At 37.2% G+C, this 27,155-nt stretch overlaps 1 protein-coding gene across 4 annotated transcripts in view; it reads left to right on the top strand.

Moving 5' to 3' along the window:
• RGS6 (regulator of G protein signaling 6) overlaps positions 1-27,155 on the top strand; it is a 222,338-nt gene that overhangs the window by 68,889 nt on the left and 126,294 nt on the right. The window contains exon 1 of one of the 4 annotated variants that reach the window (XM_039334145.1): positions 21,236-21,444. The exons of the other annotated variants lie outside the window; for them this stretch is intronic. The gene's annotated coding sequence lies outside the window, so the exon portion shown is untranslated. Of the gene's footprint in view, positions 1-21,235; positions 21,445-27,155 lie in introns of those variants that run through there. 4 annotated transcript variants of the gene reach the window in all.

Raw genomic sequence — 27,155 nt, 5'->3', positions numbered from 1 at the left:
AGATTCTGGAAAAGATAATTGAACAACGAATCAGCAAACACCTAGAGGCAAACAAAGTTATTACTAAAAGCCAACATGGGTTTGTCAAAAATAGATCATGCCAGACAAATCTTATTGCATTCTTTGACTAAGTGACAAAATTAGTGGATCAGAGGAATCTGTGGATATAATTTACTTGGACTTCAGTAAGGCATTTGATAAAGTAGATCACAACCTACTACTTGATAAGATAGAAAAATGTGGGGTAGACAGCATCACCACCAGATAGATCCATAGCTGGCTGACCGGCCGTACTTAGCATGTGATCCTCAATGGAACCGCATCTACATGGAGGTAAGTGTGTAGTGGGGTGCCCCAGGGCTCTGTTCTGGGCCCAGTGCTCTTCAACATCTTCATCAACGATTTGGACGAGGGGATAGATGGGGAACTCATCAAATTTGCTGATGACACCAAGCTGGCAGGAATAGCCAACACTCCAGAAGACAGCTTAAGATGCAGAAGGATCTAGACAGACTTGAACACTGGGCACTATCTAACAAAATGAAATTTAATGGTGAAAAAAGAAAGGTTCTACATTTAGGCAAGAAAAACTAAATGCACAGGTATAGTATAGGGGGTACCTTGCTCAATAGTAGTAACTGTGAGAGGGACCTCAGAGTCCTAGTGGACAATCACCTAAATATGAGCCAGCAGTGTGCTGCAGCTGCCAAAAAGGCCAACCCAGTGCTAGGCTGCATTACAGAGGGATAGAATCAAGATCACATGAAGTGTTAATACTACTTTACAATGCCTTGGTAAGGCCACACTTGGAATACTGCATCCAGTTTTGGTCACCGCAATGTAAAAAAGATGTTGAGACTTTAGAAAGAGTACAGAGAAGAGCAACAAAGATGATTAGGGGACTGGAGGCTAAAGCATATAAGGAACGGTTGCTGGAATTGGGTATGTCTAGTTTAATGAAGAGAAGGACGAGGGGGGACATGATAGCAGTGTTCCAATATCTCAGGGGCTGCCACAAAGAAGAGGGAGTCAAGCTATTTTCCAAGGTGCCTGAAGGCAGGACAAGAAGCAACGGGTGGAAACTAAGCAAGGAGAGAAGCAACCTAGAACTAAAGAGAAATTTCCTGACAGTTAGAACAATTAATCAGTGGAACAACCTGCCTCCAGAAGCTGTGAATGCTCCAGCACTGGAGGTTTTTAAGAAGAGACTGGACAGCCATTTATCCGAAATGGTATAGGGTTTCCTGCCTGAGCAGGGGGTTGGACTAGATGACCTCCAAGGTCCCTTCAACTTTGCTATTATTATTATTGTGATGGATCATCGCACAGTCAGCCAGATATTCGGACTGGATTTGGCATTTTGTCTACCTATCAAGTCCTTACCCAGGACCTGGGATAGGCAGGAGTGGATGTTTGATGGTATTACAGGTATCATCGCAGGATAGAAGCAGTTCCTAGTAAGGCCGCCTTTTGCAATTGACTAACGGCAAATTTGTCAATGCCAATGGTGTTCAAGTAGTGCTCCAGTTGTTTTGGGATTGCACCCAAGGAGCCTATGACTATTGGTACTACCCTTGCTTGCTTTTGCCACAGTCTTTCTATTTCTATTTGTAGGTCTTTGTATTTTGTTATCTTCTCCAGTTCTTTCTCGTCTATTCTGCTATTTCCAGGCACTGCCACGTCCACTATCCAGACTTTTTTGTCTTTCTTATCGACAGTTGTTAAGTCTGGGGTGTTATGTTGCAAGTGCTTGTCTGTTTGAATTCTGAAGTCCCAGAGCAGTTTAATTTTATCATTTTCTATGACTTTCTCTATTTTTTGATCCCACCAGTTTTTGCTTACAGGCAAATGATATTTTTTGCAGATCTTCCAATGCACCATTGTTGCTACTTTGTCATGCCGCTGCTTGTAGTCAGTCTGTGCAATCTTCTTGCAACAGCTTACCAGGTGGTCCACTGTTTCTTCAGCTTCTTTGTATAGGTGGCACTTACTGTCTGTTGCTGTCTTCTCAATTTTGACTTTATATGCATTTGACCTTACGACTTGGTCTTGTGCAGCCAGAATTAGTCCCTCGGTCTCTTTCTTCAATTTTCCTGCTCTTAGCCATTGCCAGGTCTTGTTAATATTTGCTTTCCCAGCTATTTTTTTAATGTATTGGCCATGTAGTGCTTTGCCTTCCCATGCCTCTATTCTGTTCTTCATTTGGTCTTTCTTGTAGGCCAGTTTGGTCTCTCCAGTAGTTAGTAAGCCTTCCTGATATACTAATTTCAGTGCTTCTTCATCATTGTTCTTCAGATATTCTTCCAAAGCCATTTTTTCTTCTTCAACCATCTGATGTACTTGTAGCATTCCACGCCCACCTATTTGCCTTGGTAGATAAAGTCTATCAATGTCACTGCGTGGATGAAGGGCATGATTCATTGTCATTATTTTTCTGGTCTGCCTATCCATTGCTTTTAGTTCTGCTTGAGTCCAGTCCACTATTCCAGCTGTGTACCTAATGACTGGGATTGCCCAGGTGTTGATTGCCTTTATGATATTTCCTCCATTGAGTTTGGACTTTAAGATCTTCTTCACTCTCTTGATGTATTCACCTCTAATCTTTTTCTTGACTTCAGTGTGCTTGATGTTGTCAGCTTGAAGGATACCCAAGTATTTGTAGTAATCTTCCTCATCCAGACTCTTAATGTTATTTTCGTGGGGCATCTTGATTCCTTCAGTTTTCACTATTTTTCCTTGTTTGATAGTAAGCGTGGCACATTTGTCCAAGCCAAACTCCATTACAATATCTTGGCTATATATACGGACAGTGTTGAGCAGCGATTCTATTTCAGATGATGTTTTTCCATACAGCTTCAGATCATCCATGTAAAGGAGATGGGATAGTCTGGTAGATGTTTTTGATATTTGATAGCCATGTCCTGAGTTATTCAGTATTGTTGACAGAGGAAACAGTGCAATAACAAATAGTAATGACGACAATTATTATTATTATTATTATTATTATTATTATTATTATTATTATTATTATTATTATTATTATTATATCCTTCAGGTGTGCAGCTATGCCCCGGTTATCCTTCACATATGTTTGAATCATTCCGTGCAGCATTTGAACTTGTGTGGAAGGCAGCACATGTGTAGATGTCTTCTTCCATTTGACGCCTTCAGGGACCATGCAGAGACCTGCTGTGACATAGTGTCCCAGTTATATTATCAGTGTTATGCCCATTGGTATCATTTATGTATTGAGTTAATTCTCTTCCCTAAAACTTCTTCACAATAACTTTTAAACTAGCACTAGCAGAGTAGCAGCACAGCAGTTTTGAGCAATTTTTCTTGTAACTGGGGGCAGCCTTTCACTCTGTAAAAGACCTCCAAGGAATCAGTAAGCGATGTCATCACATCAAGGGAACATGCTGTGCAAAATGGTTGGCAAAATAATTGGATGATGATGGAATTTTTTGATAGAAAATGGGATGGCTTGGGTTTTGAGGTATTGCTATGGGGACCACTTCAGAGTTGCTAAGGGGTGCATAAGGCTCACTGATGATCAATTCCTGCCCTATAGAATTGGCTTGTGAATTCATAAATATTCTGGATCATTATCTGGTGACTCCAGTTTTTAGTTCAGGCTCTTAGCTAATTGCTTATATTACCTTCTTATAGCTTCCATTAAATTATCAAAAATAATGCAACTCCCACTTCTTTTCACTATCATCTTTCATCAGAGAAGATACTTCCTCTCAGAAGCCAAGAAAAGACATCAAACAGATTAGATGAAATGAATGTACTATGAATGAACTAGAGAAATGGCCCAGTTGAGCTTTTCTCTGCAGTTGAGCGAGCTAATTGCAAGCTGGTTGAATACAAATCAAGAGATGAAGAATTGCAAGATTTAGCAGACTGGTTATTCTTGGCTGTCAGCAAAACATTTAAGGGGCAATTGGAGAAAATCCAATTCTTGTTCCCTGTTTCACCTCTTGAAAAAAAAAGATTGCCAATGTACTAGGTATATATATGAGGAAAAGACCTACAAAACGAGGCTTGTGATTCTGAGTTAAGCTAAATTTCTTTGAAGAATGTCTTAAGCAGTGGGAAAATCTCTCAGCCTTGTTAAGGATGAATGAAAGGATAGTCTTTCACATTTTTTGTAAATATTAAAAGCTGAAAAGAGAAGGAAGAACAAATTACATGGACTACATATGACATTTGTCAAAATCTTTAAAACTACAGCATTAAGAGATTTTAAAAATATGACCTATGCTTAAAGAGCATCTTTCATTGGGATAATTGAACCTCACTGTTGTATTTAATCTGCAGATCTTAAAATTTGGCTACAATATCTAATATTGTCTGGCTTCAGTCCATGAGAGAGTTACACCAGAAGCATCTTGTGAAACATGGTACTTTCCAAACTAGCTAGAAAACGATCACTAAAGAAGTTGTACCGATGATGGAATCATCTAATTTTACTTACCTTCCATGAACATTTTCTGAAACATTTTAAAAAGTGCTGAAGAATCTACAACCCAATGGCTAATAGCTTTTTGTGACTCATTCTACTTATTTTGAGGCATACTTCTCTCATATGTTACCCTTATTACTTTCAGTAACTGATTTTCAACTTCATTTTGTCACATTTCTGTAATTCCAGCCTATTTACTTTAACATGCACTTTCGCAGAGTTAGCCAAGATGAAAGCAATTTTCAACTTATTGCCATTCAGTTAACAACCCTTCAAAGTTACAAGGCACTGGAAAAATATGACTTACAACCGATGCTCACTCTTATGACCATTGCAGCATCCCTACAGTCATGTGATCAAAATTAATGATTGTGGGCCACCAACATGTATTTCCAATAATTGCAGAGTTCTCTCTCTCTCTCTCTCTCTCTCTCTCTCTCTCTCTCTCTCTCTCTCTCTCTCTCTCTCTCTCTCTCTTTCTTTCTCTCTCCCTCTCTCTCCCTCTCTCTCCCCTCTCTCTGTATGTGTGTGTGTGTATGTGTGTGTGGTGTCACATGATTGCCATTTATGACCTTCCTAAAGGCCTTCCAACAAGTAAAGTCAATGGGGGAAGCTAGATTTGCTTAACAATCACACGAATCACTTAACAACAATGGTGATTCACTCAATGACTTCCTAAACTATGTTCATAGTTGCCTCTTTTACTCTCCAGTTAGAATCCTGGCAAATACTTTCCCAGGTATAGATAACAAACTCCTTCCCTGTAGTTTTTGCATTCATTCTTTTAAGCGTTCACCTTTTTTTATAGGAATAGAATAACAGAATAACAGAATAACAGACTTGGAAGGGACACTTCTAGTCCAAACCCCTGCTCAAGCAAGTAACATTATACAATTTCAGACAAATGGTTGTCCAATCTCTTTTTAAAAACTTCCAGTGTTGGAGCACCCAAAACTTCTGGAGGCAAATCATTCCACTGGTTAATTGTTCTGTCAGGAAATTGCTCCTTATTTCTTGGTTGGTTCTCTTCTAGATTAGTTGCCACCCATTGCTTCTTGTCCTGCCTTCAGATGCTTTGGCAAATAGGTTAACCCCTCTTCTTTGTGGTAGCCCCTTAAATATTCAAATAGTGATGTCATATCACCCCTAGTTCTTCTTTTTATTAAACTAGACATACCCAATTTCTGCAACCGTTTTTCATATATTTTAGCCTTCAGTTCCCTAATCATCTTTGTTGCTCTTCTCTGCATTCTTTCTAGAGTCTCGACAACTTTTTTCTATTGTGGCAATCAAAACTGGATGCAATATAATAACAGTATTTCTTCAGTATAAAGCCCGTATATCAAGCAAGTTGCACTGGTACGCCATAATAAATGAATCTGTTTCAACCTTTCTCCACTTATACCATCTGTACAGGTTGTTATTCTGTTCAACATTCCTGAAATATTTATTACCCCCTTTTCATTCTTATTTCTTGCACACTTACATTTGTAACACTTTTCATTTCACTCTTTGACATATGATTGTCATTCTCCACAGGATTCTAAAATATTCCTTCAAGCATTCCTTCACTTTGGTTTCCTGCAAAATCATTTCATAATTTTTATTCTTAATTCCGGTCACTCTGCTGTGAGGATCCCTATTTAAACCTTTGCATACATTTACTAAACAATGTTTTTATTTCTATAACAATCATTCTGCATTTTCTTTGCCTTTTTTAAATCCAGCTGTTCTTTGGCATTTGACAACATCCTTTGCAATCATTATCTTTTTTTCTTAATATATATACAGTATCATTCTTGCAGCAATTATTCTCCTATATAAAGGGTTTTTTTCTTTTTCCCTTCATAATTCTACCAAGCAATTTTTTTCATACTTATTTGCATAACTCTCTGTAATTAAGTAGCACTTGATATTTTCACAATGTTCAGCGTAGCTTCAACACCTTTTTTCTTATATCTATACTCTATTCATTATTTAGAGAGAGAAATCTAATAATAATTTTTCATACATAACAAGGGCCTTATTTTCTCTAACATTTACTTTTGTTTCTTTTCCTTTCTTCTTTCTTTTATGTCCTCATCTTTTCAAAATCCACTTTTGCTAAGCTACCCTACATTTACAACTGCTCCTCACTCTTATATCCTTCAAGAATTCTCTTAATCTTCCATGGAAAAAAATAAATCAATCATGCTTTGTAATTAAATCCCTTTCAAGTAGATGTTCAAGTTGATTGGTCCTAACTCCAATATCTGAAACATATAGTTTTAATCAGAATTTTTTTTAAAATTTTTTTTAAAAAAATTGTATCGACTTTCAGAAAAGGATAAAATAGAAAAAAGGGGAAAAGAAAGATGATAGAAAAAGCAAACTCAGGAGTGCAAAGAGAAAGAAAAAGAAGAAAAAAGGAAAAGACAAAAAAAGGAATAACTTCCCTTTTCTTTGATACAAATACAAATATAAAATACATTGGTCTCTTACTGTAAAATCTAGACTAGGCTAGGCTAGGCTAGGCTAGGCTAGGCTAGGCTAGACTAGACTAGACTAGAATAGAATAGAATAGAATAGAATAGAGCAGAGCTGGAAGGGACCTTGGAGATCTTCTAGTCCAACCTTCTGCTCAGGCAGGAAACCTATACCATTTCAGACAAATGGTTGTCCAATCTCTTCTTTAAGAACTTCCAGTGTTGAAACATTCACAACTTCTGGAGGCATTTGATTAATTGTTCTAACTGTCAGGAAATTTCTTCTTAGTTCTAGGTTGCTTTTCTCCTTGAATAATGATACACATTATTTCTGTAATCATAAACAGTTCTAATTGTCAAATCCCCAAATTAAATTTTCATTTCTTTCAGTTTCTAGCAAGAAGTACAACAGTTGTTTCCAAGTGGAAACATTAGATATAATCTTTTCTTTAATCAGAGTAATCAGTTTTGCTATCTCAGCCAATCCATTTTTTCATTGTAGAAATTTGTAAATCCTTCCATCTCTGCATAGAAGAATCTCACTGCTGTTGTCAAGCATAGAAACAAAGTCCCATGTTTGTCTGGTGCCAATTCCTGATTATCTGGATGTTGGCTGCTAGAGAGGACATGTTCTGGTCATTTCATTTCTTTTTTAGGTTTTTTTATTCTCTCTTTCGAATGGCAGGTAAACATGTTTCATTTTCTATTTATCTATTGATAGCTGATTTGTCTGAATACTAAACCTCCCTATTGTTTTTGGCTTTTGCTTAGTTTTGCAATTGAAAATATGATTGAATCTTTCTCTTTGTTGTGAGATTAAGGAGTTTTCATTGTGCCTTCTGACTGCTAGTTGATGTTCATGAATGTGCTAATAGTGTTCTGCCTATCCTACATAAAGGCGGTTATAGTCCTTACCATGTACAGTATGTTCCGAAGGACTCCTGCTTGTTCTGCCTGGATTGGATCTTTTAATTAATTTAAGATATTTTGTAGATCTTTACTTGGTTTGTTTGCTACAGTGATATCATGTGTTTGTAATAATCTGTTATTGTCCCTGAGATACTGATTGTTTCTGAGATGTTTTCTATCTCTCTCTCACTGTTTGCTGGCTCAACTCTGTTTTTCTATTTCACACTGCGGTTAGTATCATCTTTATATAAAGTGAACTCTGAAACTCAGTCTTCAGAATTCAGAAAGATTTTGTTCTCAAAAGCATGAGATATTCCAATAAACTATTTTTGCCTGTTCTGGAGAACTATTCTAGTTGCACTGCAGCCTGACCTCATAGGCACTTTAATGGGAATCAGTCAATTGGTCTTTTGGAAAAAGAAATAAGTTTTCTTTTTAGAGAAACACTCCATAAGGAAACAAATAAGGGAAGGGGAAAAATCTAGGTGCAGAGTTTGATAGTCTTATTCAAAAATATCAATGAATACAAAATAAAATAACATTTAAAAAATAATATAACATTGCTGAAAACAAATGGCTTTGTGAGATCTTTTCAAAATGTCAGAGTAGACACTAGAAGGAAAGAAGTAGTGATGCCACAACAACCCCAAATTAATTCCTTCCTTCCTTCCTTCCTTCCTTCCTTCCTTCCTTCCTTCCTTCCTTCCTTCCTTCCTTCCTCCCTCCCTCCAAGAGTAGAATAGAATAATAGAGTTGGAAGGGACCTTGGAGGTCTTCTAGTTCAACTCCCTGCTCAGGCAGGAAACCCTATATCATTTCAGACAAATGGCTGTCCAGTCTCTTCTTAAAAATCTCCAGTGTTGGAGCATTCACAGCTTCTGGAGGCAGGTTGTTCCACTGGTTAATTGTTCTCACTGTCAGGAAGTTTCTCCTTAGTTCTAGGTTGCTTCTCTCTTTGGTTAGTTTCCATTTGTTGCTTCTTGTCCTGCCTTCAGGCACTTTGGACCTGAAGGTGCTTGACTCCCTCTTCTTTGTGGCAATCCCTGAGATATTGGAAGACTGCTATCATGTCACCCCTCGTCCTTCTCTCTTCATTAAACTAGAAGAAGAAGAGAAGATGATACTGAATTATATATCTCCACCCCGTGTCCTTTCAGTGAAGCAGTCGACATGATGTGCCGGTGCCTGGAAGATGTGAGGGTCTGGATGGGGGTGAACAGGCTTAGACTCAACCCTGACAAGACCGAGTGGCTCTGGGTCTTGCCCCCCAAGGGTCATTCTGATGGTCCATCATTAGTCCTGGGGGGGGGGGGTAAATTTACCTCCCTCAGTGCAGGCACACAACTTGGGTGTCCTCCTGGACTCACAGCTAAATTTGGAACAACATCTATTGGCTGTGGCCACGGGCACCTTTGCCCAGGTCTGCCTGGTGCACCAGTTGCGGCCTTATTTGGACCGGGAGGCTCTACTCATGGTTACTCATGCCCTTGTCACCTCAAGACTGGATTACTGTAATGCGCTCTACATGGGGCTACCCTTGAAGAGCGTTCGGAGGCTGCAGTTGGTTCAGAATGCAGCCGCGAGAGCGATTGTGGGTGCACCAAGGTACACCCACGTGTCATCTATCCTCTGCGAGCTGCACTGGCTTCCTGTGGGACTCTGGATGCAATTTAAGGTGTTGGGTGTCACCTTTAAAGCCCTTCATGGCTTAGGACCAGGTTACTTACAGGACCGCATACTGCCGCATAGTTCCCAGAGACAGATTGGGCCTCCTTCAGGTCCCGTCGGCCAGACAATGTTGGCCGGCGGGCCCTCGGGGAAAGGCCTTTTCTGTGGTGGCTCCGACGTGGTGGAATCAACTTCCCCCCGAGATTCGAACTACTCCCACCTTGCCGGCCTTCAAGAAAGCTATTAAAACTCTCCTGTTCCGGCAGGCCTGGGGTTGATGTCTCCGGGGGGGGGGATACGATTGGGACTCATGCATGAGTGAATGTACTCATTTTTATTGTTATATTTATTGTTTTAATTTTGTACACCGCCCTGAGTCCCTAGGGATTGGGCAGCATATAAATTTTATTAATAAATAAATAAATAAATAAATAAATAAAAAATAAATAAGAGGTCCTTCCCTGCCCCTCAAGAGTTGGGGCATTCATAGCAATGCTGCCTCCCTGATGCCTGGATTACTGTTTGGTAACAAGCATCTGAGATAGAAAAAAGGAAGAGGGAAGGTTTCCCTTTCCTTCCTTCCACTACTGACATATTCTGGTGACTGAGCCACAAGCTATTTTTATAATAGTATTTTTTTTTTTAGTGAACCATTAGGAATATCTAACATTTTAGCAATGATATCCATTACTGGCTCAGCCCAAGTCCTCTAATGTAAGTGGTTTGTTTTAACTGTTTATCCATTTGCTCTTTCCTTTGCTATTTGGTTTAAAGCCAGTATCAAAAAAATGTAATCTCTGGTTGCTGAGTAAATAGAAGATACATCTATCTTCTAATCCTGTTTGCTGTGTGGTTAGGTATAAGTACAGAAAAGCTTTTATTCCTGTCTATTGGGAAGCCTGTGGTGTTTTCTTGCAGATTTGTATATGAAAATAAATCAAGTCATCAATATGTACCTGAAGAAGTGTAGGAGACACTAATTTAACTAGGAATTGATAAATGATGTCCAAACTTTGTAATCAGAAATTGCTTCTATTACTCTAGCAAAATATAGCCTCTTTCCTTTTGTTGCACACGTATAGGGGTAAGAGGAAAGCTAACCCTGTATGATTCAAAAAGCCTCTGCATCTGAAGCCAGGGTTTAAAACTTAGAGAACAGACTTCCATTTTTAAAAAAAATAAATAAATTAACATTTTTTTTTTCTTTGATTACAGCAGCTCCAGTTTGAAGCCTGGTGCAACCAGCTCTTTTTGGAGATATATTTTTCAAAGCAAACAATCCAATACAGTATTGTTTGGTACAGTGAGATCTGCAAATAGTAAAAGAAAAAAAAAAACCCTCAAGGTATCAGCTGTGACAGTGTTAATCATGGCCACCACCTTGACTTTTTTTATTACCTTCACAGATAGATACCCTTAGTTTTGCTTCATATTTTAATCATGCTGCGTAGAGCAAAGCAGAGGATCATTGAAAGTAAAATGACAGAAGCCCCTTTGCAGTTGAAAGATGGAGAAAAGTTGAGAGAATTAAATGGCACTTTGGAACTTATGCTATACATTTTTACTTACTCTGTTTTAAAAAGCAAATATCCTTCATTCTTTTTAATAGATCTAGCTGCAGCTGCTATTTAGCATCCCAGAGACATGTTGATTTTGGAAATATTTTGAAGGAAAATGTTTGTGGCATGAAGAATGTCATGATACAGACTTTTCAATGCACGTTTTAGATTGTTTTCTTGAACAATATATTTTCAAAAAGAGTTGGTGGCACCATTAAAAATTACCACATTAAAAGGCCAGGTTACACTGTGACAACATGGATTTGATGGGGATGAGATTTTGAAGATGCTTTTGGCACTGAGTTTCACAATCCAGTGCTTGCATTCTAAAGGGATAAAATCCAGCAACTGTATTGCCGAATATGGAGATCATCAGATTTATCAGTAGGCCAGGCTTTGTTCTTTCCTTTCAGTCTACATGAAGAAACCAGCCAGCTGATAAATTGCTCCTTTGTCTCTGAGATGTGCTCTTTGAGCAACCTGTAAAGTTCCATTACTTATGTGAACCCAAGAGGGTTCTTACAAGTTAATTCAACTCGAGAGCCCCTGAGAATATACATTATTCATAGGTGAATATTTATTTTGATTATATTGATTTTTCCTCCACTAAAAGTTAAAAGTTAAGTATTTTTATCTGCAGGCTTTAGAATATGCTGATGTATGATACCCTTCTATACTGGTTTTTCTTAGACTGGGGAAAATCAATACATCCTGAGCTTAATAGTTTTAGAATGGAGCCCAAATCAGCAAATAGTTTCTTTGACTACAGTTGCAATACACAAGAACTTGAACTTAGATAGCTTTATTCTGAAATTTGAGATTTGATTAATATATTCAAATGCTTAGAATTTCAAAAACTAGATTTTTCAAAATATGCAGATACAGCTTTCTTTTTTTATATATGCTCTCATATTAGAAAGTTTTGTGATTGTAATTGGTCTTGGCTTTATATTAGAAGCCTCTAGAGTCTAGACTGCTTCCCCTTGGAGGAGGGTGTTATATGGGTTTAGATGTTATAGTAGCTATTGATCAATAGGAGGCATTATACTAGTATGGAGTCCCAATAAAGATAAATGCCTCTTCCTTCTCAGTGGTTAATATAACATATTTTCAAAGGGAATATTGGTCATACCAAATAACAATACAGATACTCCTTGACTTACAAAAGTTCATTTAATGACCGTTCAAAGTTACAACAGTACTGAAAAAGTGACTTATGACCATTTTTCACTTATGAACTTTCCAGCATCCCCATGACGATGTGATCAAAATTCAGGCACTTGGCAACCAGTTCATATTTATGACCATTGCTGTGCCCCAAGATCACGTGATCACCTTTTGCAACATTCTGACAAACAAGGTCAATGGGGAAGTTAAGATTCACTTAACAACTAAGGCAAGAAAGGTTGTAAAATGGGACAAAATTCATTTAACAAATGTCTCATTTGACAGCAGCAATTTTGGGCTTCAATCATGGTCATAAGTCAAGGACTACCTGTATATGTCACCTTTATCCAATTTAATGATCTTTAGGAAATTCTCCTATGGCTTCAAATTTTGGGACTTGTGCTCTCAGCATTTCTTGAAGCTCCAGTTTGGGGACAGTTTATATTATTTATGTAATAATGTTGACACTGATAACAATCCAGAGCACTTTACGTGTTGTTCAAGTGGTTTCATTTGGTACCTTTCACTAATAGGCAGACTGGTAATAAAATATATACAGGAAAGCAAGCAAGCTCAGGGAACATTGAGAAGCCAAAGGAAATAGAAATACAATGAAAGAACAAGTGTAAGGGAAAAACGCAAGTGCTCTATTAAAATGCGTAAGAATATAGATTAATATTGACAGAATGAAATGGAAAGTTGATCTAAGGTAGTAATATGATGCAGAAGCTTCTTGGAACAGAGAGAAAAGAAATACATTACAAAGCGCCACAGTGCTGAAAGAAATTATGAGAAGGTTGGAATAATGTAATGACGAAATGAACAATGCGGTAGATGGAAATAAAGCATGCAAGATCATGATTGCTGCAAAAAAAGCACTGCAGAAAGTTACAGTATCTCCAAAAATATAGCTGCGGAGGATATTATCAAAAAAAAAAAAAAAAAAGGGGGGGGGAGGAACAGTTAACTTTAAACAGTCAGAGGAATTGATGGAAATAATAAAAAAAAAAGAAGTGTGGTATCCTTGGGGGTTTCTGAGCTTGGTGGTTTTTCTTGTAGATGCTTCATTACCAAACTAAGCAGTATCACCAGTGCTGTTACCTTGTTTGGTAACGAAATGTCTGCAAGAAAACCGCCAAGTTCAGAGAGCGCAAAGAACCTCACAGTTCACCCCTGAGCTATAAATATTCTCTGCTATTACTTTTGCAAGTGATTAAGGTCATAAGATAGATTAGTGGTCAGAAAATAAAAGGTTAAAAAGTTCTACTGAAGAAGAACCTTGAAAAATATATATGTGCAAGACTATATCAGGATATGAGATGCTCCAAACCACGTTGCTGTGGCCATTTAAATTAATTGTATCCAACCACTTCAAAAGATTCTATTATAAAATTACTAGTGACTGAGAATTCTTGAAAACATTTTTTTAAATAAAATTTGAATGCTTCTTAGGACCTTGGAACACACATGGGAAAGAACATCCTGATCAGTTGAAGATAAGCCTCTTTTGTAAACAGGATCAAAGAACCAGCAGAGTGAATAGAATTAAAAATAAAGCAATAAAATTATTTAAGATGACACTGATGCTGGAAGACATATTTTGGAAAAGAGTGATATTTAAGTGGACTTAAAGTCAGTGCTGTAAATGTTAGTGTTGAAGAGCAACTGATGAAAAGCAAGTGATAGTGTTGAAAAATGAGCTGCAGATAGTATAAGTAGAAAAATGTTGAAAATGAATTTGGTTTGGTGGCAGAGTAACTGAACAATATGTTTCAATATGTATGAAGATAACATTTATGCCTGATGACTGGAAAAATACTGTTATTGTTCCTTTATGGAGAAGAAAAAACTACAAAAGTAAATGCAAAACTACAGGGGGTTTTCTATTTAACACAATTCTGATTGAAAGGGTATGAGAGCCATCAGTGAATAAAATGAGCTTCATTTAATTTATATATATGGGCTTGTGATTCTCCCTTCCCCCAACTGTTTTTTGCCCATTTTGTTAAGTGCAAGCAATAGTTAGAAAACTGATTTAAAAGATATTGTGCAGGTGACTTATGGAAGAAAACATTTAAGATTTCAGTGGAAAAGTATTTATTTCTCTTATTTCTTATTTTATTTCTTATCTTATTTCCTTTTCTGGGAGGGGATAATTTATGTGAAATTGCATACATAATAGAAGTGCCTTCTACAGGATCAATTTCCTGAAGGCCAGGCATAATACTGAAAGAGTTATACAGTAAGAGTGAAAAACAGAGACCTTGGTTCTGTTTTGTACTAACTTAAAACCAGGAAACTGTTCTCTGATGAAGACTCAATAGTGAATATGTATGCATTAGTAAGTAATATGGTAAGATAGGCATCCAATAAATTTTACAAATAAATGAATTAAAATGAATGTTTGTCAAAAGAAGCAAAAATAGCTATATATAAAAAAATCAATATTCTTTATCAGAAGAAGAGAGAGGGTCAGAGCAGAGAGAGCAGAAAGGAATTGATTACAAGAGACTGATCAGCTACACAGCTGGTGCCAGACAGTGCATGGCTTTCAATGTGTATTGTGAGCCTGCTTGCTCTCTTTTTTTTTTTTATTGAAAGTTTTATAAATTTTACAAAAAGACAAAAACAATACAAAACAAAAGACAACATATACAAACATATATATAAAAAAAAACCCCATCCCCCACCCCTCACAAAAACCGTCCCTTCCCCCCCCCTGAGCTTCCCAGAGCAGAATATAGGCTTAATTAAAAATTAAGAAATAAAAATAAAAAATTAAATTAAAAAATTTATATTTATATATATATATATATAAAATATCTATATATATATATAAAAATAAAACTTATAAAAAAGCTATGTGATATTTTTGTATACCCAATCTAAATTGTATAAATTTTATCCATTTGTCCCAAACAGCAAGGAACTTCTCTTGCGTTTGTTGCTTTAAGAAAGCCGAAATCTTTGCCATTTCCGCCAGATAAGCTACTTTAAGAAACCATTCCTGCAATGTAGGCAAAGATTCCTTCTTCCAATATTGTCCTACTAACAGCCTAGCGGCTGTAATCAAATTTAACATCAATACAACCTCCTTTGTATCACAATCTGTAACAATGCCTAACAAAAATAATTGCGGAGTAAATTTTACCCTCCTTCTAAAAATTCTCTGGAGATTCCACCATATTTTAATCCAAAATGCTTTTATCTCTCTGCAAGACCACCAAATATGATAATAGGAAGCATCCTTATAACCACATCTCCAACATTTGGGTTGCACGTCAGGGTACATAAGAGACATTTTTTGTGGATCAAGGTGCCATCTATAAAACATTTTATAAAAATTCTCCCTAAGGTTCTGTGCTTGTGTAAATTTGACATTTCTCACCCAAATGGTTTCCCAAATGTCCAATGAGACTGGGACACCAAAATTCTGCGCCCATCTAATCATACAATCTTTAATTAATTCCGTTTCTGAGTCCATTTCAACTAATACCCCATAAATTCTCTTGATATGGGTTTGTCTTTGATCCTTGACTTGCTTAATAAGATTTCCATCTTCTCTAAGAAAACCCAATTTACAATCCACCTTCCATTTATCTACTAGTTGCCTATATTGAAACCAAGAATAAGTAATATTTTCTTGCGCTAAATCTTCCCGTAATCTTAACTGCCAGTTTTGCCCATCCCATCTAAGTAACTGACTATAAGATACCATGTCCATTTTAAGCCTGCTTGCTCTCTTGAAATCCCTTCCACTCCAATAAATGTAAATTCAAACATTAATCCCCTTCTTGTTAATTATCCTAGTCCTGGAGTAGCATTTCCAAAGGGCGGGGGAATGGGGAAAAGGAAAGAACAGTCATGATCACATGATTTCTCACTTAGTGACTGCTTCACTTAGCAACATAATTTATGGTCTCATTTGTTGTAGCTAAACAAGGATTACCTGAATCTGGGAGTGGTACATGTGAGCAAGAGTTATACCTTTTCCCTAAAATGTACTGGATGGAGATAGGTGGATGATTGTACTAATGCACTGCATGTGGGTTTTTATTCCTTTACCTTTAATAGTAGTTTGAGGCTAATTTTTTTATTAGCTTCTTATTTAAAAATGACAGAGTTTTTGTTTTAAACAAAAAATACTTTAGCTCATTTGGAATTGGGAGAAATAAGATAAATCTATTCAAAACTGACAAAAAAGATTAGGATTTTCACTTGATATGGAGACTTCTTATGATGCACGAAAAGCCATAGTCTGCTATTCCAGTCCACATTCTCTAAGAATTCCTGACTTCATTTAATTTGAGCATGCTAAAAACAGTTACTTGGTCACATGCAAAAATGGGTTCCAGTACATGAATAAGACCTCCCTGTTACTGTTTTTTTTTAATGCATGCTTAGTTTTAGGATCTTGAAATAGTGCTGTCTTATTTTGTTTTTAGTAGGGAAAAATCTGCACTGTGAAGAACATCCTTGAATATGTAAATTGATTACTGAAGTTTTTGTAGCACAGATGTTAAGTATAAAAATGTTTTAACAATTTAATGCAGAAGTAAACATACCACTAGAATGGGAATCTTTTAAAACAGACTAATAATTAAAGAACAACGGAATTCCAAAAATGGTGCTTGTTTTCTCAACTTATTTGTTTTGTGTTTACTAAAACATGCTAAATTAAAAACTAAGAAATACAGATATAAATAGTAACATTCTACCTGCATGCCCCAAAGCATGCTTTCATGCATTGTCATACGAAATCATAATTGAGCTCTGCTATAAATAATAACCAGAGGTCCCTAGCTGGCATTTGGCTGGTACCTCTGAATTGAGAACGCCTTCCTCTGCCAATAAACTGTGGGAAAACCTCTCTTCTGTGTCTCTTCCTTTCCTGAAACATGTGCAACTCTTATGTACCTCTCTGTCTCCATGCTTCTCTCTGGATTTGGATTGTCCACTGACTGTATACCACTTGACTTTTCTTTATGTGTTTTATTTTTGTCCAATCCATGCTTCTTTCTCACTGATTTTAGGGAGATCTATAGATGTAATGCAAACACATGTCCAAAGGCATAAGAGCCAACAGTCAATACTTAAAAGTGCCATCATAAGCACTTTCAAAGTCTGAGTAAATAAAAACAGATTTTTTTGTCTAAGGTCTCAAAGCTCGTATCAGGCAAATTGCCAGGCCTGATATTTGTGTCAGAAGCATCATAATTAAAATAAGGCATATTACATGGCATAGAATTTAAAATATAAAATACAAAATTAAAATATGTACAAGTTAAACAGACCTTGCCAGAAACTAGCAATATTAATTGTGTTCTGTCATGCTGCCATGAAGTCCTCAAGTGTGCACTGAGCAGGATTCAAAGGACAGGTATACGTATGTGTCGTTTTCTGCCTGTTACAACAATTGCTAAAGGCAGAAGCTACCAGATATCCCCATTTGTTCAGACTGTCTCTGGATCTTGTTATAGCTACGTGCAATCTATTCAACACTTCCGTGTTTCCTAGCTTTTGCCAGACCCAGGTGCCAGCTCCTCCAACGGTTCCATCCAATGTTGGTTGCAAGGCCTGATGGCATCCCAGACACCAATAAGATCATTGACAGATGACTTCAAAATACAGAGAACCTGATACAGAAATAGTTGTTGCCCCTGGGATACTGATTTTAATTGCCAGGATGTACAACATGTATCCAATAATCTTAGGGGATCCTTCCAAATCTTTCTTTGTCCGTTTGTTCATTCAAACAAATTATTAACTGCCTCAATCATATAAGCAACTCTAAGTGGCATACAGCACTTTAAAACAATAAAGGAAATGGAAAAACTGTGATAGCCAGATAGAACAATTGGAGAAGAGAAACAGCACAAACACACAAGAATAATATCCTAGCATCAGTGCAGGATTGCAAATCAACATGTTCCCAGACTGCTCAAAAAGCCACTTTGGGAGTTTTCCTAAACCATAGAAAGCCAGGGCTGTGCAGGCTAGACATGGATACTAAATGTATAACGAGTTATTTTTATTTAACTAGAAATTAAATGAAATCTAGGGTTTTATTGTTCTAGGTCCACTCCCTGATTTGAGCTCCATCCTATTGAGCATGAAGCTCAGAATGGGGAAAAAAATGAGTGCACTCTTGTGTTTACATAGCGATAAATGGCTACTTGCCTCTTTGCCTTTCACTTGTTATTTTCTCTCTCTGGTTCTCCTCCTTCCCGGCTTCTTTTGTTTCTCTCAAACTTTTTGCTTATTGTTAGTGCTCTGTGGTTGTAGATTTTCAATTCCATCTCAGAGAATTTGTGATAAGCTTAGAAGATTTTTCTCATTTGACTGCTATTCTTAGGAAACTTGAAATAGTTTCCAATATGAAATTTCCCAGAATCCCTAAATATAAATATTAAAAAGTAATTTTATAGAGAAAGTCTTTCCATAGCCTCTATGAGAACATCATCATTTTTAAAAAAATTAATAGAGAAATAGCTTTTTACAAAGATTGCCTGATGAGAAAACTGAGCCCATGAAGTACTTAAGCTGGGAAATGAATGTAAGATACTAAAGTACCAAAGGACAATTGACTGCACTGATGTTTTTATTTTTTATTTTTAAGAAACCAAGGAAAAGTCCTTTATTATTTTCCCACCTGTTTTTTGAGAAGTCATGATTGAAGTACTGTATTTGTCAATTACTGAGCTATTGATGCTGCTATTCAGTGGTTTTTTTTTTTCATTGTCTCATGCATTTCACAGGTTTTATATATATATATATATATATATATATATATATATATATATATATATATATATATAGGAAGTTTTTTCAGACAGATGTCTAATTGATTACACCTTGACATTTTTTAATTGTTATATTGCAGTTTAACTGCAGTATAGCAGTTAAAAAATGTCAAAGTGTAATCAATTAGACATCTGTCTGAAAAAACTTCCTGCATATACTCCCTTGACTCAGCTGGCAAAGAGGGAGGAGAGCCTGTGGCTTGGTGGTTAAATCACTGCCTAGTATGTAAACTGCCCAGGTTCGAATCCCATAAAGGGTGTGGCTAACTGACGAGAGCAGAATGAGCTCGAAATGGCCATCTTAGTCTCCCAATTTAATTCTTTAATTCTTTGTCAGAAAAAGAAATTTGTATATATTGTGCAGAAGCCATTATGTGCTATTTGGGAGAAGTAGTGAGTAATGAGTCAAATTTAACTCAATTCCTTGGATACAGAATTTCATTGTTTTCATTTGTTCAACATTAAAAATGAATTCAGCATGCAGTATTAAAGCACATTTAATTTTTCTGTTGCCCCCTCTCAACAGAATAAAATGACATTTTAAGCAAATAATTTTGCCTTAGGAAATTCTATTGAGGAGAGTAAAATCCACATGGAAGTTGAATTAGGGAGTTAATGGAGGTATTAAATCAGGTAGGCACCTTGGTCAGCAAAGATTGTCTACATACCACAGATAATCATACTCCTGTTTTTTAATATCTTATATTAGCAATCTAATATAAAGCAATCTAATATAATTAGCAAAAGGACAGATTTAGAATGATTCTTTGTCATTTTAGAATCTGACTCTTGTTAAACTGAGACAGTTGAATTATTGTTTCATATAACAGAATAACAGAATTGGAAGGAACCTTGGAGGTCTTCTAGTCCAACCCCTTACTTAGGCAGGAAACCCTACACCAGTGGTGGTGAACCTATGGCACAGTGCCAGAAGCGGCACTTGGAGCCCTCTCTGTGGCACAGGGGCCATTGCCCCAGCCCAGCCTTGCCTCACCCATGACCCCCTCACCAGCAGCCCCCCCTTGGAGGAGAGTCACCCCCGAGCATGGCCCACACGGAGCAGTGCAGCCAAGGGCATGGCAGCCAGGCAGCATAGACAAGACTCTGCCCTCACGCTCCATCATGCACAGTTGATGTTGCGGGGCGCGGCCACCATGGCGCTGCTAGGCAATCTGCAGCAGGCCCTAGAGGCGGTGAGTGGCCCTGCGGGCAGGTGGAGTGGGGGTGGAGTGGGGGCGGGGCAGGGGATGGAGTGGGGGCGGGGGGCAGTTTTTGGGCACTCGGTCTCTAAAAGGTTCGCCATCACTGCCCTATGCCATTTCAGACAAATGGTTGTCCAGTCTCTTCTTAAAAACCTCCAGTGATTCAAGCAAGGCATTGGGAGAAATGACTGCTAAGTATCCAGTGTTCCTTTTACTGTTGTTTTTAACCGTACAGATTGTTCTACTGATCCATTTCATTTTATTTGATTGTTGCATTGTTCAACTGTAACAGAGAACTGTATGGAGAAGCCTCTTAAGGCTTGGTGCACTTATTTTTAGTAAAAAGTAATTTCCAATCCCCAAAGAGCTAAAACAAAGTTACTGTATCCTGCTTTCAGAAGCCACCATGTTATTGATCAGCCCCCTGCAGCATTAAACTGGCCTAAGCTGAAAAAAGTTCATTTTTGTCCTGTGGTCTTATTTATATAATATATATTCTAACACTGAAACATTGGACATTTCCCTTCTAAAATTTCCTAAGCTTAAAATCACTACTTTCTCTTTAGCAAAAGAACTGTAGGGTGTATTAAACCAGCCTTCCCTAATCTGGCATTTTCTAGTTATTCCAGGACTACATTTCCCAGAATTTCTTACCTGCGCAGTAGCTTTTAGAGAGACTAATTATCATTCTCGGGGGAAATAATGCAATTTAATATAATTATGACTTTGAGATATCATTTTCAATATGTAGATAATGAGACAATTATCTGGTACCTTCTTATCTTAATGCTTGCTCCTTCAGTTTCTGGAATATCTGGATAGAGCCACCAGCCACCAGTTTGTTTTTGCCATTGTGATCTTTTCTGATTTACTGCCTATCAAAAGAAAGTCCTGGTCTTCTTCACTCAGGGCCAGTCTTGGCAGCCTGCCTGGGACATCAGCCCGGCTCTTGAACACTGTAGACAGATGAGAATTGTTGCTTTTGTGATGAGGAGAACTAAAATACTTGGACCACATTAGCACATTGGCCTCATTCCAGAATCTGTCTGAGAGTCCATATAGGGTTAGCACCAGCAACACTTATTCCACCTAACTTAGAAGTACAGTTCTAAAGGAGGGAAGATTTAGAAGAGTATCAAGAGCACCTCTGCTAGACTCCACTTAAGCAAAGAACAAGATCATCTATGGTGCCTGCAGACCAAGGTAGTCTGGATGACTAGCGACTTTTAAAATAACTTATTTTATTTTAGCCAAAATTTATGAAAAGCTTGAGTAATTTTCTACTAAAAAAAGTGATGTACCTGCACATTAAATATTAAAACAAAAATACAAAACAGGATCAATAAAGGAGCAGTCTGAGAATGATATAAATCAGATAAAAGGCTCCAGAGAATAAAAGGATCGCAGCGAGTGTTTAGGTGTTAATAATCTCAGCATGCAGAATGGAATGTTAACATTTCGTGCTTTGCCTCCTGTAACATTATGTCTTGGAATTTATATATGGAGAAAAAAATCTGAGAAGAGATGAAAACAGATGAGAACAAAAGAACCTCATTTTCATGCCAAAGATTACATTTGAAGTAATTTATAAAGGAGGTTTTCTTGGTCTAGTAGAAGAGACAATTATTCTGCAGAATCTTCCTTGCTTCTGGCTTGCTTCTTAGCCAATCGAATTCATCTCCACCAGTCACAGATGGCTCCAGTGATGTTGAACCTGATCTGGATTAGTGAGCAACTTTCCTTGGACTGGGGAGGGGGCACAATTTATTATTGTAGCCAAGCAAAGACTTGAACCTGATGTTCCTTCCAGATGACTTCTACACCTTTTGTGGAAAAGAAAGAGAAAAAAAATTGTATTACCAAAAATAAGTGACTTTGCTACTGAAATTTGGTGGTATGTTTTCGGGGTGCTGTGGGTAACTATGATACACAGATTGCCTACCCCTGATTTTCTGAAAGCTGAATCTCAGATCTTGATTTTATCTAGAAGCTGTTTTCGTCAGCTAAATTCATTGAGACTAGTTGTTGTTGTTGTTGTTGCTCATGATGGTGAGGCATTGCAGCTCTGAATTCTTGGGGTAGAGGGGAGATTGGAAAAAGAGAGGCTAGGAACATTAAATCTCATTATTGACCTCATAATGTTGCATTTATCTAATGCCCATCTACGAATGAGATATTCTTAAATGTCATTAAACTTTATTATTCTTAAGTGTCATTAAACTTTATGGATACAAAAATGTTATTTTCCCCCCCTTATTCCAACAGCATTCAAAGATACCTTTATAGTATGTAAAATCTGATTATCCTTTCAAACAATTTGCCGCAGATTGATTTTTTTTTTCTTTGAAGTGACAGGCGACTCTCTAAGTCTGAGAGTCATGGGTGCGATTCCTGCCCTCTGCTCACTAACCAACCTTCACCAAAGCCAGTCCTCTCCTGGCATTTGTTCTCTCTCTTTTTTTTAGTTCTTTGTTTCTTGAGTTAGGAAAGACCATTCTTTCTCCATGTTTTACTAATTTCTCTCCACAGTTCAAAAAATGTAGAAAAGAGGAAAGCCTACCTTCATTAATTAATTGGGGATGAAGATGACACACTGCTGATGTACTTAATTAGATTTAGGAATGTATCTTTAACTTAAATGCAGCAGTCATTTTTCAGTATTGCCTACCTAAGAAAATGTTGCTGATTTCCAAGTTCTTGTATCTGACAGTTTTAAGCAAATGCATTACACATATGTGCGTGCACACACATACACACACACACAGTCCCTATGACAAAGAGGCCTCTTTCTCAGGAGCCAGTCACTTTCAGTTGTCTAGCACTATAGAACCTAAGTAGCTGCACAGTGGAGGCTCCATCTTCTTTAGACCCCTTGTATCTTTCCATTTGTTTCTTTATTTCACTTTATGTTAATATGGGAGATGCCTAAATGTGGTCTGATCAGTGAGGTAGAGAAACCAGCCTGGAAAAGCTAAAGAGAGTCTTCAAATGTCGAACTCTATGGTTGCTGAAGTCAATGGAGTTGGCGGAGATGGTGAAATTGACTGCTTGGATTAAAGAAAAGGCTTATCTAGTTTTGTTTCTACAGGGAGTCCTCGGCTTACAACAGTTCATTCAGTGACTGCTCAAAGTTACAGCAGCACTGAAAAAAGTGGCTTATGACCATTTTTCATACTTACGACTATTGCAGCATCCCCATGCTCACATGACCAAAATTCAAGCACTTGGCAACTGACTCATATGACGGTTGCAGTAACCCAGTGTCATGTGATCCCCTTTTCAACCTGCTGACAAGCAGAGTCAATGGGGAAGCTATATTCACTTAACAACAGTGTTACTAACTTAAGAACAACGATTCACTTAACACAGTGGTTCTCAACCTTTTTAATGCCGCAATCCCCAACTGGTTGTAAGTCGAGGACTACTCAACCGGTCGTAAATCGAGGATTACTCAACTGGTGCAGCACCATTTGCAGAATGGGACTTTTGGCGGGCTCAGCTGGGCAGAGACAGCCTGGACAATTCCTATTGGCTTTTGAAAGCCAATAGAATTAGACTCTATTCAAGAGAGTCTATTCTATTAGCTTTCAAAAGCCAATAGAATAAAAGGGAGTAGCACAGCTAAGGAAAAGGGGGAAAAATGGCGGACTGTGTTGTTTGGTGACCCCCGTGAAATGGTCGTTCGACCCCAAATGGGGTCCCGACCCACAGGTTGAGAACCAGTGACTTAACAACTTGGCAAGAAAACGCGTAAAACGGGTTAAAATCCACTTAACAAATGTCTCACTTAGCAACAGAAATTTTTGGGCTTAATTGTGGCCATAAGTCGAGGAGATTTTTACAGGAACAAACCTATAAATAAATAAATAAATGGGAAACTATACACAATATGGTGGCAGAGGGATGCTTTCTCAACTGGTTAGCAATACTGAAAGAGAATGACAACAAAGTCAGAGGAGCAAATCTCTCATCTTACTTATAGCAAATGGCATACTCACATTTCAGGATACCATTTGGTGGTGACTCGTAACAGATGCAGCAGAAACAGAATGGGATTGGCAATGGAGATAACTAATGTTATGCCTGCATTGTTTTATGGCAGCTCAAGGGTGGGTAGATAGCATAAGTAGTTAGCATAGTTTCATAAGTCAGTTATGAAAAGCTGTCTCTATCCAGGGTACTGAAAAATCTATTTCTCCTGGTTAGCATTACAATGCTTTTCAGTTCCTTTTTTACATTCTGTCCACTGATCTCAGATCACTAACTTCATTTTTTTTCTTCCTGACATGCCTGTGGACCCCATTTCAGAGAATCTGATAAATTTACAACTGATTTGATTGCATTTGCAATGAATAGCTACAACTTAAAATTTACAACATTGATCAAACATCATGTTAACATTTATGCCTGGGTACCTTTTTAGCAGGCATTTATAATGTTGTTTTTCCCAAAGACTACTCATCAGATTGTTAATTTATTCTATTAAAAAGTCCTGAATGACTCCTGTCTTTCATTATACCTTTCTTTTTAAAATAATGATCCTGAAACTATGGAATGAGATGACATTTGGAGAATAGACTGAATAACAGAATATTGGCTCATATTCAGGTAAAAGTGAAAGTAAGAAATATTTGTTTTAAAAAATGCAGAACGAATTAATGAATCATAACCTTTATCCTAACCTATAACATACACTACAGGAATGAGGCCCTAAAGGTTTGTTGTTGTTTTTTTGCAATCCCCAGAACTGAATAATTTGTACTGCTGAACTTGAGAGAAAGCAAGTAAAAAAAAAAATGATGTGAAAATGCTCTTCCCTGCAGTTTTCTTGGCAAGGTTTTTTCAAATGTGGTTTTCTACTGTTTTCTTCCTGGGACAGAGAGACAGTGACTGGACCAAGATCAGATGGGTACCCTTTGTGTCTAAGGCAGGACTAGAACTCAGTCTCCTGGTTTCTAACCTGATACCTTAAACACTACAACAAATTTGGTTTGGATTTGATTTTTATGACAGATTTTTAATTTCCCCGTGCTTGCTCTATGATTGCATATTTTTGCCACCTAGAGTCACTTTGGCGAGATGGGTGGTATACAAATTTGGTAAATAAGTATTTTAATAAACCAAACCAAATAATATCTAGTGAGATCATCAGTTTATCCAAAATCTATTTATTTCTCCAATTATAGAGGGCTTTAAACTCTCTTCTATAAGAGAAGGCTTAGAGAACAACAAATGTATTCAAACTATCGCATGCATATTTAGCCATGTAGAATAATATTATCCTATGATAGTTGTAGTCTGATACTCATAAATGTTTAGTTGTATTGGAAATAGTTTTTACCTTTAACAACACAATTTATGTGACAGATATCCTGGCTTGAAAATTTCGCACCCATACTCACCCATACCACACACACACACACACACACAGACAAAGCTAACTAGGCTAATAAAGATGAGTATCTGGTAAAGTATCGCTAAGAGAAATCAGAAGGTTAGGGAAACATAAAACTATTTTTATATTATAGATTTCAGGGGATATATTTGTAAGCATGTGATATGTCCATGTTCTTTTCTTTGTGTATACACATGTAATAATAAAGGCTATTGTAATTCCCAATGGCTTAGGTGGTAAACAGCCTTACTTCCAGTTGCATAAGCTTCAGCGCTCTTCCTGATATCCAGTTGGCTCCAACTTGTTAGCTTTCTGCAAAGCCATTAAGGCTTGGCCACTTCAATGAGTCTTTGTAGGCTGAGGGAGGCATTTTTTGAATAATGTTTTGGTAAAGGAGAACAGTGTTTGGGTGGGTCCTTGATGTGTTAAGATATTATTGACTGCACTTTTATTGCATTCTTGTTTTATTATGTTTTTATTCTTAAGATTTAATGTTGTTACTCTTTGGAGATGTCTGTAAACCACTCAAAATTGGCTATGATTGGAGCTGTGACTATGTCCAGTTAAATAAGCAAATAAACAAACAATACATTTTTCTGCTGTTCTGCCAGCATATAAAGGTACAATAGACCTGAGTAAATTGGATAAATGTTGATTTTTTCCGATACTTCGTGGAGAAACTTGATACAAAGATTAAAATCAGTTTGTCCTGTTGGCAAAATCTACTGTCCTTGCCCCTCTGTTATTATTGAGGATCCCCCACAGCTTTTTAAAAAATGTTTTTTTCAGTTAAACCTTCACTCAGTGGAACTCTTAATTTTTTACAGTCACGCCTAATTTGAACTTTTCTTGGCAGCTTTATCTTTAATCAAGTATAGGATAATTAAAATGCATGTCAAGGAAAGGCCTGGTGATCATACCTCCTAGGAAACCCTGGTATTACAAGTGGCACTGAGGCTCATTTTGGGTCTGAATTGCATATTTATAGTCTGTGTAAATCTCTTTCTGTCCAATTAAGTAGGTAATTCGATATCCTCCAAAGTCTTTCCGTCAGTGCTCCAAATACATTATAATCTCATGTTTCAAGTATAATGAACTCGGAATTGTTTTCCTTTTTCATCCCTTGACTTTTTAAGTCCCATAAATGGAAACATCTTATGCACAGCTTAATTCCTGTTCAAGGACTCTATTAGATTCACAGACTTTAGATTTCCAGGAAGGTTGTCATGACAGTTGACTTTTTCCCAATGAGGAAGATCCTGTAACCTAATTGATATATGCATATTAATTGTGGTTTCACCTTCAGTCCATAGGAGAGACAACAACAAAAGAAGAACATGTCTTTTTAGAGGATTTTTCACATTGGGAATGATGATAGTTCTAAATTCTGTCCCATTCTAAAGAAGGATGCTTCTCCCTTAATAAATGTATTTGAAAAGAAATATTGGCTACTGTTGTGTCTTGTGACTGGATTTTGTTTTTTAATATGATAATGTGAATTAATAAGCTCCCTAGGACA

This window comes from Crotalus tigris, unplaced genomic scaffold (genome assembly GCF_016545835.1).
Source record: "Crotalus tigris isolate CLP2741 ecotype Arizona unplaced genomic scaffold, ASM1654583v1 scf7180000017545.3456711, whole genome shotgun sequence".
NCBI lineage: Eukaryota > Metazoa > Chordata > Lepidosauria > Squamata > Viperidae > Crotalus > Crotalus tigris.
Note: the sequence above shows the minus strand (reverse complement) of the source record. Positions and strands in the feature narration are given on the sequence as shown.